We start from the raw sequence: 19,405 nt of genomic DNA on the forward strand, positions 1-19,405 counted from the left end.
CATCGATATTGAATACAAAAGGCAAAATGTCGACTTATTTATAAGAGGAGTATCTCTTCTAATAGTTCGTGCTTTGAGCATTTCCTGGGACAGCAGTAATAGATTCCGATGCACCATTGCAGGTTTACTGTATCCCTTGGACCTTCAAATCAACGATGAAACACAGAAATTGCATCGATATTGAATACAAGAGGCAAAAAGTCGACTTATTTATAAGAGGAGTATCTCTTCTAATAGTTCGTGCTTCCAGCATTGCCTGGGACAGGAATATTAGATTCCGATGCACCATTGCAGGTTTACTGTATCCCTTGGACCTTCAAATAAACGATGAAACACAGAAATTGCATCGATATTGAATACAAAAGGCAAAATGTCGACTTATTTACAAGAGGAGTAACACTTCTAATACGTTGTGCTTTGAGCCTTCCCTGGGACAGCAGTATTACATTCCGTTGCGCCATTGCAGGTTTACTGTATCCCTTGAACCTTCAAATCGACGATGAAACACAGAAATTGCATCGATATTGAATACAAAATGCAAAATGTCGACTTATTTACGAGAGGAGTAACTCTTCTAATAGGTCGTCATTTGAGACTTTCCTGGGACAGCAGTATTAGATTCCGATGCGCCATTGCAGGTTTACTGTATCCCTTGGACCTTCAAATCAACGATGATGCACAGAAATTGCATCGATATTGAATACAAAAGGCAAAATGTCGACTTATTAACAAGCAGAGTAACTCTTCTAATTGTTCGTGTTTGAGCCATTCCTGGGACAGCAGTATTAGATTCCGATGCACCATTGCAGGTTTACTGTATCCCTTGGACCTTCAAACCAACGATGAAACACAGAAATTGCATGGATAGTGAATACAAAAGGCAAAATGTCGACTTATTTATAAGAGGAGTAACTCTTCTAATAGTTCGTGCTTTGAGCCTTTTCTAGGGAGAGCAGTATTAGATTCCGATGCACCATTGCTGGTTTACTGTATCTCTTGGACCTTCAAATCAACGATGTAACACAGAAATTGCATCGATAGTGAATACAAAAGGCAAAATGTCGACTTATTTATAACAGGAGTAACTCTTCTAATTGTTCGTGTTTGAGCCTTTCCTGGGACAGCAGTATTAGATTCCGATGCACCATTGCAGATTTACTGTATCCCTTGGACCTTCAAATCAACGATGAAACACAGAAATTGCATCGATATTGAATACAAAAGGCAAAATGTCGACTTATTTACAAGAGGAGTAACTCTTCTAATAGTTCGTGCTTTGAGCCTTTCCTGGGACAGCAGTAATAGATTCCGATGCACCATTGCAGATATACTGTATCCCTTGGACCTTCAAATCTACGATGAAACACAGAAATTGCATCGATATTGAATACAAGAGGCGAAATGTCGACTTATTTATAAGAGGAGTATCTCTTCTAATAGTTCGTGCTTCCAGCATTGCCTGGGACAGGAATATTAGATTCCGATGCACCATTGCAGGTTTACTGTATCCCTTGGACCTTCAAATCAACGATGAAACACAGAAATTGCATCGATATTGAATACAAAAGGCAAAATGTCGACTTATTTACAAGAGGAGTAACTCCTCTAATAGGTTATGCTTTGAGCCTTCCCTGGGACAGCAGTATTACATTCCGTTGCGCCATTGCAGGTTTACTGTATCCCTCGAACCTTCAATTCGACGATGAAACACAGAAATTGCATCGATATTGAATACAAAATGCAAAATATCGACTTATTTACAAGAGGAGTAACTCTTCTAATAGGTCGTCATTTGAGACTTTCCTGGGACAGCAGTATTAGATTCCGATGCACCATTGCAGGTTTACTGCATCCCTTGGACCTCCAAATCAACGATGAAACACAGAAATTGCATCGATATTGAATACAAAAGGCAAAATGTCGTCTTATTTACAAGAGGAGTAACTCTTCTAATAGTTCGTGCTTTGAGCCTCTACTGGGACAGCAGTATTAGATTCCGATGCACCATTGCAGGTTTACTGTATCCCTTGGACCTTCAAATCAACGATGAAACACAGAAATTGCATTGATATTGAATACAAAAGGCACAATGTTGACTTATTTACATGAGGAGTAACTCTTCTAAATGTTCGTGTTTGAGCCTTTCCTGGGACAGCAGTATTAGATTCCGATGCACCATTGCAGGTTTACTGTATCCCTTGGACCTTCAAATCAACGATGAAACACAGAAATTGCATCGATAGTGAATACAAAAGGCAAAATGTCGACTTATTTATAAGAGGAGTAACTATCCTAATAGTTCGTGCTTTGAGCCTTTTCTAGGGAGAGCAGTATTAGATTCCGATGCACCATTGCTGGTTTACTGTATCTCTTGGACCTTCAAATTAACGATGAATCACAGAAATTGCATCGATATTGAGTACAAAAGGCAAAATGGCGACTTATTTACAAGAGGAGTAACTCCTCTAATAGGTTGTGCTTTGAGCCTTCCCTGGGACAGCAGTATTGCATTCCGATGCGCCATTGCTGGTTTACTGTACCCCTTGGACCTTCAAATCAACGATGAAACACAGAAATTGCATCGATATTGAATACAAAAGGCAAAATGTCGACTTATTTATAAGAGGAGTATCTCTTCTAATAGTTCGTGCTTTGAGCCTTTTCTGGAACAGCAGTATCAGATTCCGATGCACCATCGCAGGTTTACTGTATCCCTTGGACCTTCAAATCAACGAGGAATCACAGAAATTGCATCGATATTGAATACAAAAGGCAAAATGTCGACTTATTTACAAGCAGAGTAACTCTTCTAATTGTTCGTGTTTGAGCCTTTCCTGGGACAGCAGTATTAGATTCCGATGCACCATTGCAGGTTTACTGTATCCCTTGGACCTTCAAATCAACGATGAAACACAGAAATTGCATGGATAGTGATTACAAATGGCAAAATGTCGACTTATTTATAAGAGGAGTATCTCTTCTAATAGTTCGTGCATTGAGCCTTTTCTAGGGAGAGCAGTATTAGATTCCGATGCACCATTGCTGGTTTACTGTATCTCTTGGACCTTCAAATCAACGATGAATCACAGAAAAATGCATCGATATTGAATACAGAAGGCAAAATGTTGACTTAATTAAAAGAGGAGTAACTCTTCTAATAGTTCGTGCTTTGAGCCTTTCCTGGGACAGCAGTATTAGATTACGATGCACCATTGCAGGTTTACTGTATCCCTTGGACCTTCAAATCAACGATGAAACACAGAAATTGCATCGATATTGAATACAAAAGGCAATATGTCGACTTATTTACAAGAGGAGTAACTCTTCTAATAGTTCGTGCTTTGAGCCTTTCCTGGGACAGCAGTAATAGATTCCGATGCACCTTTGCGGGTTTACTGTATCCCTTGGACCTTCAAATCAACGATGAAACACAGAAATTGCATCGATATTGAATACAAAAGGCAAAATGTCGACTTATTTACAAGAGGAGTAACTCCTCTAATAGGTTGTGCTTTGAGCCTTCCCTGGGACAGCAGTATTACATTCCGATGCGCCATTGCAGGTTTGCTGTATCCCTTGAACCTTCAAATCAACGATGAAACACAGAAATTGCATCGATATTGAATACAAAATGCGAAATGTCGACTTATTTAGAAGAGGAGTAATTCTTCTCATAGGTCGTCATTTGAGACTTTCCTGGGACAGAAGTATTAGATTCCGACGCACCATTGCAAGTTTACTGCATCCCTTGGGCCTTCAATTCAACGATGAAACACAGAAATTGCATCGATATTGAATACAAAAGGCAAAATGTCGACTTATTTAAGAGAGGAGTAACTCTTCTAATAATTCGTGCTTTGAGCCTCTCCTGGGACAGCAGTATTAGATTCCGATGCACCATTGCAGGTTTACTGTATCCCTTGGACCTTCAAATCAACGATGAAACACAGAAATTGCATCGATATTGAATACAAAATGCAAAATGTCGACTTATTTATAAGAGGAGTATCTCTTCTAATAGTTCGTGTTTGAGCCTTTCCTTTTACAGCAGTATTAGATTGCGATGCACCATTGCAGGTTTACTGTATCCCTTGAACCTTCAAATCAACGATGAAACACAGAAATTGCATCGATATTGAATACAAAAGGCAAAATGTCGAATTATTTATAAGAGGAGTAACTCTTCTAATAGTTCGTGCTTTGAGCTTTTCCTGGGACAGCAGTATTAGATTCCGATGCACCATTGCAGGTTTACTGTATCCCTTGGACTTTCAAATCAATGACGAAACAGAGAAATTGCATCGATATTGAATACAAAAGGCAAAATGTCGACTAATCTACAAGAGGAGTAACTCTTCTAATAGTTTGTGCTTTGAGCCTTTCCTGGGACAGCAGTATTAGATTCCGGTGCACCATCGCAGGTTTACTTTATCCCTTGGACCTTCAAAACAACGATGAAACACAGAAATTGCATCGATATTGAATACAAAAGGCACAATGTTGACTCATTTACATGAGGAGTAACTCTTCTAAATGTTCGTGTTTGAGCCTTTCCTGGGACAGCAGTATTAGATTCGGATGCACCATTGCAGGTTTACTGTATCCCTTGGACCTTCAAATCAACGATGAAACACAGAAATTGCATCGATAGTGATTACAAAAGGCAAAATGTCGACTTATTTAAAAGAGGAGTAACTATCCTAATAGTCCGTGCTTTGAGCCTTTTCTAGGGAGAGCAGTATTAGATTCCGATGCACCATTGCTGGTTTACTGTATCTCTTGGACCTTCAAATCAACGATGAATCACAGAAATTGCATCGATATTGAATACAAAAGGCAAGATGTCGACTTATTTACTAGAGGAGTAACTCCTCTAATAGGTTGTGCTTTGAGCCTTCCCTGGGACAGCAGTATTACATTCCGATGCGCCATTGCTGGTTTACTGTATCCCTTGGACCTTCAAATCAATGATGAAACACAGAAATTGCATCGATATTGAATACAAAAGGCAAAATGTCGACTTATTTATAAGAGGAGTATCTCTTCTAATAGTTCGTGCTTTGAGCCATTCCTGGGACAGCAGTATTAGATTCCGATGCACCATTGCTGGTTTACTGTATCCCTTGGACCTTCAAATCAACGATGAAACAAAGAAATTGCATCGATATTGAACACAAGAGGCAAAATGTCGACTTATTTATAAGAGGAGTATCTCTTCTAACAGTTCGTCCTTTCAGCATTTCCTGGGACAGGAATATTAGATTCCGATGCACCATTGCAGGTTTACTGCATCCCTTGGACCTTCAAATCAACGATGAAACACAGAAATTGCATCGATATTGAATACAAAATGCAAAATGTCGACTTATTTACAAGAGGAGTAAATCTTCTAATTGTTCGTGCTTTGAGCCTCTCCTGGGACAGCAGTATTATATTCCGATGCACCATTGCAGGTTTACTGTATCCCTTGGACCTTCAAATCAACGATGAATCACAGAAATTGCATCGATATTGAATACAAAAGGCAAAATGTCGACTTATTTACAAGAGGAGTAACTCTTCTTTTAGTTTGTGCTTTGAGCCTCTCCTGGGACAGCAGTATTAGATTCCGATGCACCATCGCAGGTTTACTTTATCCCTTGGACCTTCAAATCAACGATGAAGCACAGAAATTGCATCGATATTGAATACAAAAGGCACAATGTTGACTTATTTACATGAGGAGTAACTCTTCTAAATGTTCGTGTTTGAGCCTTTCCTGGGACAGCAGTATTAGATTCCGATGGACCATTGCAGGTTTACTGTATACCTTGGACCTTCAAATCAACGATGAAACACAGAAATTGCATCGATAGTGAATACAAAAGGCAAAATGTCGACTTATTTATAAGAGGAGTAACTATACTAATAGTTCGTGCTTTGAGCCTTTTCTAGGGAGAGCAGTATTAGATTCCGATGCACCATTGCTGGTTTACTGTATCTCTTGGACCTTCAAATCAACGATGAATCACAGTAATTGCATCGATATTGAATACAAAAGGCAAAATGTCGACTTATTTACAAGAGGAGTAACTCCTCTAACAGGTTGTGCTTTGAGCCTTCCCTGGGACAGCAGTATTGCATTCCGATGCGCCATTGCTGGTTTACTGTATCCCTTGGACCTTCAAATCAACGATGAAACACAGAAATTGCATCGATATTGAATACAAAAGGCAAAATGTCGACTCATTTATAAGAGGAGTATCTCTTCTAATAGTTCGTGCTTTGAGCCTTTCCTGGGACAGCAGTATTAGATTCCGATGCACCATTGCAGGTTTACTGTATCCCTTGGACCTTCAAATCAACGATGAAACACAGAAATTGCATCGATATTGAATACAAGAGGCAAAATGTCGACTTATTTATAAGAGGAGTATCTCTTCTAATAGTTCGTGTTTTCAGCATTTCCTGGGACAGGAATATTAGATTCCGATGCACCATTGCAGGTTTACTGTATCCCTTGGACCTTCAAATCAACGATGAAACACAGTAATTGCATCGATATTGAATGCAAAAGGCAAAATGTCGACTTATTTACAAGAGGAGTAATTCTTCTAATAGTTTGTGCTTTGAGCCTTTCCTGGGACAGCAGAATTAGATTCCGATGCACCATTGCAGGTTTACTGTATCCCTTGGACCTTCAAATCAACGATGAATCACAGAAATTGCATCGATATTGAATACAAAAGGCAAAATGTCGAGTTATTTACAAGCAGAGTAACTCTTCTAATTGTTCGTGTTTGAGCCTTTCCTGGGACAGCAGTATTAGATTCCGATGCACCATTGCAGGTTTACTGTATCCCTTGGACCTTCAAATCAACGATGAAACACAGAAATTGCATCGATATTGAATACAAAAGGCAAAATTTCGACTTATTCACAAGAGGAGTAACTCTTCTAATAGTTCGTGCTTTGAGCCATTCCTGGGACAGCAGTATTAGATTCCGATGCACCATTGCAGGTTTACTGTATCCCTTGGACCTTCAAATCAACGATGAAACACAGAAATTGCATCGATATTGAATACAGAAGGCAAAATGTTGACTTAATTACAAGAGGAGTAACTCTTCTAATAGTTCGTGCTTTGAGCCTTTCCTGGGACAGCAGTATTAGATTCCGATGCACCATTGCAGGTTTACTGTATCCCTTGGACCTTCAAATCAACGATGAAACACAGAAATTGCATCGATATTGAATACAAAAAGCAATATGTCGACTTATTTACAAGAGGAGTAACTCTTTTAATAGTTCGTGCTTTGAGCCTTTCCTGGGACAGCAGTAATAGATTCCGATGCACCTTTCCAGGTTTACTGTATCCCTTGGACCTTCAAATCAACGATGAAACACAGAAATTGCATCGATATTGAATACAAAAGGCAAAATGTCGACTTATTTACAAGAGGAGTAAATCCTCTAATAGGTTGTGCTTTGAGCCTTCCCTGGGACAGCAGTATTACTTTCCGATGCGCCATTGCAGGTTTACTGTATCCCTTGAACCTTCAAATCAACGATGAAACACAGAAATTGCATCGATATTGAATACATAATGCGAAATGTCGACTCATTTAGAAGAGGAGTAATTCTTCTAATAGGTCGTCATTTGAGACTTTCCTGGGACAGAAGTATTAGATTCCGATGCACCTTTGCAGGTTTACTGCATCCCTTGGACCTTCAAATCAACGATGAAACACAGAAATTGCATCGATATTGAATACAAAAGGCAAAATGTCGACTTATTTACAAGAGGAGTAACTCTTCTAATAGTTCGTGCTTTGAGCCTCTCCTGGGACAGCAGTATTAGATTCCGATGCACCATTGCAGGTTTACTGTATCCCTTGGACCTTCAAATCAACGATGAAACACAGAAATTGCATCGATATTGAATACAAAATGCAAAATGTCGACTTATTTATAAGAGGAGTATCTCTTCTAATAGTTCGTGCTTTGAGCCTTTCCTGGGACAGCAGTATTAGATTCCGATGCACCATTGCAGGTTTACTGTATCCCTTGGACCTTCAAATCAACGATGAAACACAGAAATTGCATCGATATTGAATACAAAAGGCAAAATGTCGACTTATTTATAAGAGGAGTAACTCTTCTAATAGTTCGTGCTTTGAGCTTTTCCTGGGACAGCAGTATTAGATTCCGATGCACCATTGCAGGTTTACTGTATCCCTTGGACTTTCAAGTCAATGACGAAACAAAGAAATTGCATCGATATTGAATACAAAAGGCAAAATGTCGACTTATTTTCAAGCGGAGTAGCTCTTCTAATAGTTTGTGCTTTGAGCCTTTCCTGGGACAGCAGTATTAGATTCCGATGCACCATCGCAGGTTTACTGTATCCCTTGGACCTTCAAATCAACGATGAAACACAGAAATTGCATCGATATTGAATACAAAATGCAAAATGTCGACTTATTTATAAGAGGAGTATCTCTTCTAATAGTTCGTGCTTTGAGCCTTTCCTGGGACAGCGGTATTAGATTCCGATGCACCATTGCAGGTTTACTGTATCCCTTGGATCTTCAAATCAACGATGAAACACAGAAATTGCATCGATATTGAATACAAAAGGCACAATATTGACTTATTTACATGAGGAGCAACTCTTCTAAATGTTCGTGTTTGAGCCTTTCCTGGGACAGCAGTATTAGATTCCGATGCACCATTGCAGGTTTACTGTATCCCTTGGACCTTCAAATCAACGATGAAACACAGAAATTGCATCGATAGTGAATACAAAAGGCAAAATGTCGACTTATTTATAAGAGGAGTAACTATACTAATAGTTCGTGCTTTGAGCCTTTTCTAGGGAGAGCAGTATTAGATTCCGATGCACCATTGCAGGTTTACTGTATCCCTTGGACCTTCAAATCAACGATGAAACACAGAAATTGCATCGATATTGAATACAAAAGGCAAAATGTCGACTCATTTATAAGAGGAGTATCTCTTCTAATAGTTCGTGCTTTGAGCCTTTCCTGGGACAGCAGTATTAGATTCCGATGCACCATTGCAGGTTTACTGTATCCCTTGGACCTTCAAATCAACGATGAAACACAGAAATTGCATCGATATTGAATACAAGAGGCAAAATGTCGACTTATTTATAAGAGGAGTATCTCTTCTAATAGTTCGTGTTTTCAGCATTTCCTGGGACAGGAATATTAGATTCCGATGCACCATTGCAGGTTTACTGTATCCCTTGGACCTTCAAATCAACGATGAAACACAGTAATTGCATCGATATTGAATGCAAAAGGCAAAATGTCGACTTATTTACAAGAGGAGTAATTCTTCTAATAGTTTGTGCTTTGAGCCTTTCCTGGGACAGCAGAATTAGATTCCGATGCACCATTGCAGGTTTACTGTATCCCTTGGACCTTCAAATCAACGATGAATCACAGAAATTGCATCGATATTGAATACAAAAGGCAAAATGTCGAGTTATTTACAAGCAGAGTAACTCTTCTAATTGTTCGTGTTTGAGCCTTTCCTGGGACAGCAGTATTAGATTCCGATGCACCATTGCAGGTTTACTGTATCCCTTGGACCTTCAAATCAACGATGAAACACAGATATTGCATCGATATTGAATACAAAAGGCAAAATTTCGACTTATTCACAAGAGGAGTAACTCTTCTAATAGTTCGTGCTTTGAGCCATTCCTGGGACAGCAGTATTAGATTCCGATGCACCATTGCAGGTTTACTGTATCCCTTGGACCTTCAAATCAACGATGAAACACAGAAATTGCATCGATATTGAATACAGAAGGCAAAATGTTGACTTAATTACAAGAGGAGTAACTCTTCTAATAGTTCGTGCTTTGAGCCTTTCCTGGGACAGCAGTATTAGATTCCGATGCACCATTGCAGGTTTACTGTATCCCTTGGACCTTCAAATCAACGATGAAACACAGAAATTGCATCGATATTGAATACAAAAAGCAATATGTCGACTTATTTACAAGAGGAGTAACTCTTTTAATAGTTCGTGCTTTGAGCCTTTCCTGGGACAGCAGTAATAGATTCCGATGCACCTTTCCAGGTTTACTGTATCCCTTGGACCTTCAAATCAACGATGAAACACAGAAATTGCATCGATATTGAATACAAAAGGCAAAATGTCGACTTATTTACAAGAGGAGTAACTCCTCTAATAGGTTGTGCTTTGAGCCTTCCCTGGGACAGCAGTATTACTTTCCGATGCGCCATTGCAGGTTTACTGTATCCCTTGAACCTTCAAATCAACGATGAAACACAGAAATTGCATCGATATTGAATACATAATGCGAAATGTCGACTCATTTAGAAGAGGAGTAATTCTTCTAATAGGTCGTCATTTGAGACTTTCCTGGGACAGAAGTATTAGATTCCGATGCACCATTGCAGGTTTACTGCATCCCTTGGACCTTCAAATCAACGATGAAACACAGAAATTGCATCGATATTGAATACAAAAGGCAAAATGTCGACTTATTTACAAGAGGAGTAACTCTTCTAATAGTTCGTGCTTTGAGCCTCTCCTGGGACAGCAGTATTAGATTCCGATGCACCATTGCAGGTTTACTGTATCCCTTGGACCTTCAAATCAACGATGAAACACAGAAATTGCATCGATATTGAATACAAAATGCAAAATGTCGACTTATTTATAAGAGGAGTATCTCTTCTAATAGTTCGTGCTTTGAGCCTTTCCTGGGACAGCAGTATTAGATTCCGATGCACCATTGCAGGTTTACTGTATCCCTTGGACCTTCAAATCAACGATGAAACACAGAAATTGCATCGATATTGAATACAAAAGGCAAAATGTCGACTTATTTATAAGAGGAGTAACTCTTCTAATAGTTCGTGCTTTGAGCTTTTCCTGGGACAGCAGTATTAGATTCCGATGCACCATTGCAGGTTTACTGTATCCCTTGGACTTTCAAGTCAATGACGAAACAAAGAAATTGCATCGATATTGAATACAAAAGGCAAAATGTCGACTTATTTTCAAGCGGAGTAGCTCTTCTAATAGTTTGTGCTTTGAGCCTTTCCTGGGACAGCAGTATTAGATTCCGATGCACCATCGCAGGTTTACTGTATCCCTTGGACCTTCAAATCAACGATGAAACACAGAAATTGCATCGATATTGAATACAAAATGCAAAATGTCGACTTATTTATAAGAGGAGTATCTCTTCTAATAGTTCGTGCTTTGAGCCTTTCCTGGGACAGCGGTATTAGATTCCGATGCACCATTGCAGGTTTACTGTATCCCTTGGATCTTCAAATCAACGATGAAACACAGAAATTGCATCGATATTGAATACAAAAGGCACAATATTGACTTATTTACATGAGGAGCAACTCTTCTAAATGTTCGTGTTTGAGCCTTTCCTGGGACAGCAGTATTAGATTCCGATGCACCATTGCAGGTTTACTGTATCCCTTGGACCTTCAAATCAACGATGAAACACAGAAATTGCATCGATAGTGAATACAAAAGGCAAAATGTCGACTTATTTATAAGAGGAGTAACTATACTAATAGTTCGTGCTTTGAGCCTTTTCTAGGGAGAGCAGTATTAGATTCCGATGCACCATTGCTGGTTTACTGTATCTCTTGGACCTTCAAATCAACGTTGAATCACAGTAATTGCATCGATATTGAATACAAAAGGCAAAATGTCGACTTATTTACAAGAGGAGTAACTCCTCTAACAGGTTGTGCTTTGAGCCTTCCTTGGGACAGCAGTATTGCATTGCGATGCGCCATTGCTGGTTTACTGTATCCCTTGGACCTTCAAATCAACGATGAAACACAGAAATTGCATCGATATTGAATACAAAAGGCAAAATGTCGACTTATTTATAAGAGGAGTATCTCTTCTAATAGTTCGTGCTTTGAGCCTTTCCTGGGACAGCAGTATTAGATTCCGATGCACCATTGCAGGTTTACTGTATCCCTTGGACCTTCAAATCAACGATGAAACACAGAAATTGCATCGATATTGAATACAAGAGGCAAAATGTCGACTTATTTATAAGAGGAGTATCTCTTCTAATAGTTCGTGTTTTCAGCATTTCCTGGGACAGGAATATTAGATTCCGATGCACCATTGCAGGTTTACTGTATCCCTTGGACCTTCAAATCAACGATGAAACACAGAAATTGCATCGATATTGAATACAAAAGGCAAAATGTCGACTTATTTACAAGAGGAGTAACTCCTCTTATAGGTTGTGCTTTGAGCCTTTCCTGGGACAGCAGAATTAGATTCCGATGCACCATTGCAGGTTTACTGTATCCCTTGGACCTTCAAATCAACGATGAAACACAGAAATTGCATGGATACTGAATACAAAAGGCAAAATGTCGACTTATTTATAAGAGGAGTAACTCTTCTAATAGTTCGTGGTTTGAGCCTTTTCTAGGGAGAGCAGTATTAGATTCCGATGCACCATTGCTGGTTTACTGTATCTCTTGGACCTTCAAATCAACGATGAATCACAGAAAAATGCATCGATATTGAATACAGAAGGCAAAATGTTGACTTAATTACAAGAGGAGTAACTCTTCTAATAGTTCGTGCTTTGAGCCTTTCCTGGGACAGCAGTATTAGATTCCGATGCACCATTGCAGGTTTACTGTATCCCTTGGACCTTCAAATCAACGATGAAACACAGAAATTGCATCGATATTGAATACAAAAAGCAATATGTCGACTTATTTACAAGAGGAGTAACTCTTCTAATAGTTCGTGATTTGAGCCTTTCCTGGGACAGCAGTAATAGATTCCGATGCACTTTTGCAGGTTTACTGTATCCCTTGGACCTTCAAATCAACGATGAAACAAAGAAATTGCATCGATATTGAATACAAGAGGCAAAATGTCGACTTATTAATAAGAGGAGTATCTCTTCTAACAGTTCGTCCTTTCAGCATTTCCTGGGACAGGAATATTAGATTCCGATGCACCATTGCAGGTTTACTGCATCCCTTGGACCTTCAAATCAACGATGAAACACAGAAATTGCATCGATATTGAATACAAAATGCAAAATGTCGACTTATTTACAAGAGGAGTAAATCTTCTAATAGTTCGTGCTTTGAGCCTCTCCTGGGACAGCAGTATTATATTCCGATGCACCATTGCAGGTTTACTGTATCCCTTGGACCTTCAAATCAACGATGAATCACAGAAATTGCATCGATATTGAATACAAAAGGCAAAATGTCGACTTATTTACAAGAGGAGTAACTCTTCTTTTAGTTTGTGCTTTGAGCCTCTCCTGGGACAGCAGTATTAGATTCCGATGCACCATCGCAGGTTTACTTTATCCCTTGGACCTTCAAATCAACGATGAAGCACAGAAATTGCATCGATATTGAATACAAAAGGCACAATGTTGACTTATTTACATGAGGAGTAACTCTTCTAAATGTTCGTGTTTGAGCCTTTCCTGGGACAGCATTATTAGATTCCGATGCACCATTGCAGGTTTACTGTATACCTTGGACCTTCAAATCAACGATGAAACACAGAAATTGCATCGATAGTGAATACAAAAGGCAAAATGTCGACTTATTTATAAGAGGAGTAACTATACTAATAGTTCGTGCTTTGAGCCTTTTCTAGGGAGAGCAGTATTAGATTCCGATGCACCATTGCTGGTTTACTGTATCTCTTGGACCTTCAAATCAACGATGAATCACAGTAATTGCATCGATATTGAATACAAAAGGCAAAATGTCGACTTATTTACAAGAGGAGTAACTCCTCTAACAGGTTGTGCTTTGAGCCTTCCCTGGGACAGCAGTATTGCATTCCGATGCGCCATTGCTGGTTTACTGTATCCCTTGGACCTTCAAATCAACGATGAAACACAGAAATTGCATCGATATTGAATACAAAAGGCAAAATGTCGACTTATTTTCAAGAGGAGTATCTCTTCTAATAGTTCGTGCTTTGAGCCTTTCCTGGGACAGCAGTATTAGATTCCGATGCACCATTGCAGGTTTACTGTATCCCTTGGACCTTCAAATCAACGATGAAACACAGAAATTGCATCGATATTGAATACAAGAGGCAAAATGTCGACTTATTTATAAGAGGAGTATCTCTTCTAATAGTTCGTGTTTTCAGCATTTCCTGGGACAGGAATATTAGATTCCGATGCACCATTGCAGGTTTACTGTATCCCTTGGACCTTCAAATCAACGATGAAACACAGTAATTGCATCGATATTGAATGCAAAAGGCAAAATGTCGACTTATTTACAAGAGGAGTAATTCTTCTAATAGTTTGTGCTTTGAGCCTTTCCTGGGACAGCAGAATTAGATTCCGATGCACCATTGCAGGTTTACTGTATCCCTTGGACCTTCAAATCAACGATGAATCACAGAAATTGCATCGATATTGAATACAAAAGGCAAAATGTCGAGTTATTTACAAGCAGAGTAACTCTTCTAATTGTTCGTGTTTGAGCCTTTCCTGGGACAGCAGTATTAGATTCCGATGCACCATTGCAGGTTTACTGTATCCCTTGGACCTTCAAATCAACGATGAAACACAGAAATTGCATCGATATTGAATACAAAAGGCAAAATTTCGACTTATTCACAAGAGGAGTAACTCTTCTAATAGTTCGTGCTTTGAGCCATTCCTGGGACAGCAGTATTAGATTCCGATGCACCATTGCAGGTTTACTGTATCCATTGGACCTTCAAATCAACGATGAAACACAGAAATTGCATCGATATTGAATACAGAAGGCAAAATGTTGACTTAATTACAAGAGGAGTAACTCTTCTAATAGTTCGTGCTTTGAGCCTTTCCTGGGACAGCAGTATTAGATTCCGATGCACCATTGCAGGTTTACTGTATCCCTTGGACCTTCAAATCAACGATGAAACACAGAAATTGCATCGATATTGAATACAAAAAGCAATATGTCGACTTATTTACAAGAGGAGTAACTCTTTTAATAGTTCGTGCTTTGAGCCTTTCCTGGGACAGCAGTAATAGATTCCGATGCACCTTTGCAGGTTTACTGTATCCCTTGGACCTTCAAATCAACGATGAAACACAGAAATTGCATCGATATTGAATACAAACGGCAAAATGTCGACTTATTTACAAGAGGAGTAACTCCTCTAATAGGTTGTGCTTTGAGCCTTCCCTGGGACAGCAGTATTACTTTCCGATGCGCCATTGCAGGTTTACTGTATCCCTTGAACCTTCAAATCAACGATGAAACACAGAAATTGCATCGATATTGAATACATAATGCGAAATGTCGACTCATTTAGAAGAGGAGTATCTCTTCTAATAGTTCGTGCTTTGAGTCTTTCCTGGGACAGCGGTATTAGATTCCGATGCACCATTGCAGGTTTACTGTATCCCTTGGATCTTCAAATCAACGATGAAACACAGAAATTGCATCGATATTGAATACAAAAGGCACAATGTTGACTTATTTACATGAGGAGTAACTCTTCTAAATGTTCGTGTTTGAGCCTTTCCTGGGACAGCAGTATTAGATTCCGATGCACCATTGCAGGTTTACTGTATCCCTTGGACCTTCAAATCAACGATGAAACACAGAAATTGCATCGATATTGAATACAAGAGGCAAAATGTCGACTTATTTATAAGAGGAGTATCTCTTCTAATAGTTCGTGTTTTCAGCATTTCCTGGGACAGGAATATTAGATTCCGATGCACCATTGCAGGTTTACTGTATCCCTTGGACCTTCAAATCAACGATGAAACACAGAAATTGCATCGATATTGAATACAAAAGGCAAAATGTCGACTTATTTACAAGAGGAGTAACTCCTCTAATAGGTTGTGCTTTGAGCCTTTCCTGGGACAGCAGAATTAGATTCCGATGCACCATTGCAGGTTTACTGTATCCCTTGGACCTTCAAATCAACGATGAAACACAGAAATTGCATGGATACTGAATACAAAAGGCAAAATGTCGACTTATTTATAAGAGGAGTAACTCTTCTAATAGTTCGTGGTTTGAGCCTTTTCTAGGGAGAGCAGTATTAGATTCCGATGCACCATTGCTGGTTTACTGTATCTCTTGGACCTTCAAATCAACGATGAATCACAGAAAAATGCATCGATATTGAATACAGAAGGCAAAATGTTGACTTAATTACAAGAGGAGTAACTCTTCTAATAGTTCGTGCTTTGAGCCTTTCCTGGGACAGCAGTATTAGATTCCGATGCACCATTGCAGGTTTACTGTATCCCTTGGACCTTCAAATCAACGATGAAACACAGAAATTGCATCGATATTGAATACAAAAAGCAATATGTCGACTTATTTACAAGAGGAGTAACTCTTCTAATAGTTCGTGCTTTGAGCCTTTCCTGGGACAGCAGTAATAGATTCCGATGCACTTTTGCAGGTTTACTGTATCCCTTGGACCTTCAAATCAACGATGAAACACAGAAATTGCATCGATATTGAATACAAAAGGCAAAATGTCGACTTATTTACAAGAGGAGTAACTCCTCTAATAGGTTGTGCTTTGAGCCTTCCCTGGGACAGCAGTATTACATTCCGATGCGCCATTGCAGGTTTACTGTATCCCTTGAACCTTCAAATCAACGATGAAACACAGAAATTGCATCGATATTGAATACATAATGCGAAATGTCGACTTATTTAGAAGAGGAGTAATTCTTCTAATAGGTCGTCATTTGAGACTTTCCTGGGACAGAAGTATTAGATTCCGATGCACCATTGCAGGTTTACTGCATCCCTTGGACCTTCAAATCAACGATGAAACACAGAAATTGCATCGATATTGAATACAAAAGGCAAAATGTCGACTTATTTACAAGAGGAGTAACTCTTCTAATAGTTCGTGCTTTGAGCCTCTCCTGGGACAGCAGTATTAGATTCCGATGCACCATTGCAGGTTTACTGTATGCCTTGGACCTTCAAATCAACGATGAAACACAGAAATTGCATCGATATTGAATACAAAATGCAAAATGTCGACTTATTTATAAGAGGAGTATCTCTTCTAATAGTTCGTGCTTTGAGCCTTTCCTGGGACAGCAGTATTAGATTCCGATGCACCATTGCAGGTTTACTGTATCCCTTGGACCTTCAAATCAACGATGAAACACAGAAATTGCATCGATATTGAATAGAAAAGGCAAAATGTCGACTTATTTATAAGAGGAGTAACTCTTCTAATAGTTCGTGCTTTGAGCTTTTCCTGGGACAGCAGTATTAGATTCCGATGCACCATTGCAGGTTTACTGTATCCCTTGGACTTTCAAATCAATGACGAAACAAAGAAATTGCATCGATATTGAATACAAAAGGCAAAATGTCGACTTATTTACAAGCGGAGTAGCTCTTCTAATAGTTTGTGCTTTGAGCCTTCCCTGGGACAGCAGTATTACATTCCGATGCGATATTGCTGGTTTACTGTATCCCTTGGACCTTCAAATCAACGATGAAACACAGAAATTGCATCGATATTGAATACAAAAGGCAAAATGTCGACTTATTTATAAGAGGAGTATCTCTTCTAATAGTTCGTGCTTTGAGCCTTTCCTGGGAAGGCAGTATTAGATTCCGATACACCATTGCAGGTTTACTGTATCCCTTGGACCTTCAAATCAACGATGAAACACAGAAATTGCATCGATATTGAATACAAGAGGCAAAATGTCGACTTATTTATAAGAGGAGTATCTCTTCTAATAGTTCGTGCTTTCAGCATTTCCTGGGACAAAAATATTAGATTCCGATGCACCATTGCAGGTTTACTGTATCCCTAGGACCTTCAAATCAACGATGAAACACAGAAATTGCATCGATATTGAATACAAAAGGCAAAATGTCGACTTATTTACAAGAGGAGTAACTCCTCTAATAGGTTGTGCTTTGAGCCTTCCCTGGGACAGCAGTATTACATTCCGATGCGCCATTGCTGCTTTACTGTATCCCTTGGACCTTCAAATCAACGATGAAGCACAGAAATTGCATCGATATTGAATACAAAAGGCAAAATGTCGACTTATTTGTAAGAGGAGTATCTCTTCTAATAGTTCGTGCTTTGAGCCTTTCCTGGGACGGCAGTATTAGATTCCGATGCACCATTGCAGGTTTACTGTATCCCTTGGACCTTCAAATCAACGATGAAACACAGAAATTGCATCGATATTGAATACAAAAGGCAAAATGTCGACTTATTTATAAGAGGAGTAACTCTTCTAATAGTGTGTGCTTTGAGCCTTTCCTGGGACAGCAGTATTAGATTCCGATGCACCATTGCAGGTTTACTGTATCCCTTGGACCTTCAAATCAACGATGAAACACAGAAATTGCATCGATATTGAATACAAAAGGCAAAATGTCGACTTATTTATAAGAGGAGTAACTCTTCTAATAGTTCGTGCTTTGAGCTTTTCCTGGGACAGCAGTATTAGATTCCGATGCACCATTGCAGGTTTACTGTATCCCTTGGACTTTCAAATCAATGACGAAACAAAGAAATTGCATCGATATTGAATACAAAAGGCAAAATGTCGACTTATTTACAAGCGGAGTAGCTCTTCTAATAGTTTGTGCTTTGAGCCTTTCCTGGGACAGCAGTATTAGATTCCGATGCACCATCGCAGATTTACTGTATCACTTGGACCTTCAAATCAACGATGAAGCACAGAAATTGCATCGATATTGAATACAAAAGGCAAAATGTCGACTTATTTACAAGAGGAGTAACTCTTCTAATAGTTTGTGCTTTGAGCCTTTCCTGGGACAGCAGTATTAGATTCCGATGCACTATCGCAGGTTTACTTTATCCCTTGGACCTTCAAAAAACCGTGAAACACAGAAATTGCATCGATATTGAATACAAAAGGCACAATGTTGACTTATTTACATGAGGAGTAACTCTTCTAAATGTTCGTGTTTGAGCCTTTCCTGGGACAGCAGTATTAGATTCCGATGCACCATTGCAGGTTTACTGTATCCCTTGGACCTTCAAATCAACGATGAAACACAGAAATTGCATCGATAGTGCATACAAAAGGCAAAATGTCGACTTATTTATAAGAGGAGTAACTATCCTAATAGTTCGTGCTTTGAGCCTTTTCTAGGGAGAGCAGTATTAGATTCCGATGCACCATTGCTGGTTTACTGTATCTCTTGGACCTTCAAATCAACGATGAATCACAGAAATTGCATCGATATTGAATACAAAAGGCAAAATGTCGACTTATTTACAAGAGGAGTAACTCCTCTAATAGGTTGTGCTTTGAGCCTTCCCTGGGACAGCAGTATTACATTCCGATGCGCCATTGCTGCTTTATTGTATCCCTTGGACC

This window comes from Schistocerca cancellata, chromosome 11 (assembly GCF_023864275.1).
Source record: "Schistocerca cancellata isolate TAMUIC-IGC-003103 chromosome 11, iqSchCanc2.1, whole genome shotgun sequence".
Lineage (NCBI taxonomy): Eukaryota > Metazoa > Arthropoda > Insecta > Orthoptera > Acrididae > Schistocerca > Schistocerca cancellata.